The 2,500-nt window shown below is 63.8% G+C and overlaps 1 non-coding gene across 1 annotated transcript; it reads right to left on the bottom strand.

Moving 5' to 3' along the window:
- Positions 1-747: 747 nt before the first annotated feature.
- Positions 748-901, bottom strand: LOC140472134 (5.8S ribosomal RNA). The gene has a single exon (XR_011957424.1). It is a non-coding gene; the product is annotated as a 5.8S ribosomal RNA (ribosomal RNA).
- Between the last annotated feature and the right edge of the window lie 1,599 nt (positions 902-2,500).

Genomic DNA, 2,500 nt, shown 5'->3' with positions numbered 1-2,500 from the left:
CGTACCTCCCGAGACCGGTGGCAGGACGGAGCGGAAAACGTGCGGACTGAACGGGAGAGCCAAGAGCCAGCGATCCACGCGCGTGCGACCGTCCAAGTCACAGCGTTCGACGAAAACCTCCTCCCTCGGCCAGGCACTCGGCGCCAGCAGGGGAGACAGGATCAGACGCCCCGCCGGCCACTTAAGGCCGAGGACGAACCACGAGACGGGCGGCTGCAGCAGCGGGCGGCCTGCAGCTCCCAGCACTCTCAATCGATCAACCATCGAGTCGGGTCAGCGTGTCAAACCGGCGAGCTCCACGGTCAGGCCGGCGGCGCACCAGCACCGGACCTCCGCGGCTCCCTTCACTCTTTCCACTGCCAGCCAACCGAGAGACGGACCCAATGCGGACGTGCAGAGCTTAGGCAGACCCCCCACTGGAGGCTCAACACTTCGTGGCGGCTCCGTGTCCCAGAGACCAGGAGGGTTGGCACACACACACAGTGTGAACCACCGACAGCCATTCTGGGACCGGTGACAGCCGTGCTGGCCCCACTGCCACGACACAGACGGACGCCAGGCCGCGCTCCCCGGCGGGGGGATGGCGTCGAGCCTGACGAACGGAATGTGCAGGGTGGGGGGGAAAGGCCAAGCGCTCCGACGCCGGAGGGCTCCGGAGTCTGAACTTAGGGGGACAAAGAGGACGGGTCCTCTGCGACACCCCAGCCGCGCTCTCGCCAGCCAAGGCGAGTGCGATTGATTGCCAAACGACCCTCAGACAGGCGTGGCCCCGGGAAGAACCCGGGGCCGCAAAGTGCGTTCAAAGTGTCGATGATCAATGTGTCCTGCAATTCACATTAATTCTCGCAGCTAGCTGCGTTCGTCATCGACGCACGAGCCGAGTGATCCACCGTCAAGAGTTGTCTGAGTTTGTTTTAGGTCTCTCCCTCGCCAGAGGAAAGCGACCCGGACCGCACATACGCTCCCCACCTTGAGCTACAGCCACCTGCACGCCGGCGTGCGGGCGGAGCAGGGTGGCGTGAAGCGATGGGGAGCACCATCCTGGTGCGGCCCGCAGAAACATACGTCTATTGGGGGGAGGAGGACAGGGCGCCCAAGAGGCGATGCGTGCCCCAACGCACCGCAGCGACGGAGGCAGGATCACCGCCACCATGTCGCCCGCCTAGTATCACGAGGCGTGCAGCAGCTTTGCCCTAGGAAAAGCAGAGGCGGGAACGGGCACCGGCCATCGGTTCGGCAGCGTCACTGACGCGTGCACGTGGCGGCGTGTCGGCGAGCGGACTTCCTGCGAGGAGGCGGGGGCGGCACTCGCCCGAGCAGACGCCCGCCCGGCCCAGCCACCGCCGAGGTGGACTGGGAGTCGCGGCAACGGCTCGTCATACTCGTTCCCACACTCACAGCGCAGCTTGCCCGCAAGCCACCGACCACCGATCGACGCCAGGCGCCCCGACCGAGAGCGGGATCGCTCGTTCGCCCTGCTGGCAGTTCGCTGGGGATCACTACTGCACGGAGCTCGGAGACCGACGGGCGGCAACTCGAGAGTCTTTAAACCACCACCCCCATCCCGCAAGTGCAAAGAGGCTGTATACGCACAGACGGGTGAGGGGAATAGGTACCCCGTCGGGTTTGAAGGGAGCGTGACTAGATAGCAACGATGTAAACCCAGCCGATTTGGGAGCGAAAGACCGGCGCCTGCATCACCGGCTTCGTTTCCCGTGGCTGGAGAGTACACCGAAACCCTCCGTCTGTCGCGAGCTCCCGACGACGCGGTGCCGCCAAGCAGCAGGGCCGGACCTGGTGTGGCTCCCCTCGTCGATCACAGACCGGTCGGCACTACTGACGAGACGGTGGAACGGGCTTCGCCCCTTGTGACGAAGGGTGATGCGAACCCGCCCGCCCGCGTGCGTTCGGGGTGGACTCGGCAAACGGAGATTTGAAATCGGAAAGTGTCCTCCTGCCCCGCGCAGGTAGGCGCCCAACAGTTGTGGGGGGTTTGGCGGTGACCACGGCTGCAGGGCCTGCTACCCCGACGAGCTCTCCTGCTGGCCCCGAAACCACCCTCGCGAGACAAGTTGAAACGGAAACGGGCGTACCCCCAAGCCGACGATCCTTTCTTATTTGTTACTTTTTTTTTCACTTGCTCGAGTTGTGGGGATTTGGCGGTGACCACGGCTGCAGGGCCTGCTACCCCGACGAGCTCTCCTGCTGGCCCCGAAACCACCCTCGCGAGACAAGTTGAAACGGAAACGGGCGTACCCCCAAGCCGACAGAGATCCTTTCTTATTTGTTACTTTTTTTTTCACTTGCTCGAGTTGTGGGGGTTTGGCGGTGACCACGGCTGCAGGGCCTGCTACCCCGACGAGCTCTCCTGCTGGCCCCGAAACCACCCTCGCGAGACAAGTTGAAACGGAAACGGGCGTACCCCCAAGCCGACGATCCTTTCTTATTTGTTACTTTTTTTTTCACTTGCTCGAGTTGTGGGGGTTTGGCGGTGACCACG

This window comes from Chiloscyllium punctatum, unplaced genomic scaffold, assembly GCF_047496795.1.
Source record: "Chiloscyllium punctatum isolate Juve2018m unplaced genomic scaffold, sChiPun1.3 scaffold_247, whole genome shotgun sequence".
In the NCBI taxonomy this organism is placed as follows: domain Eukaryota; kingdom Metazoa; phylum Chordata; class Chondrichthyes; order Orectolobiformes; family Hemiscylliidae; genus Chiloscyllium; species Chiloscyllium punctatum.
Note: the sequence above shows the minus strand (reverse complement) of the source record. Positions and strands in the feature narration are given on the sequence as shown.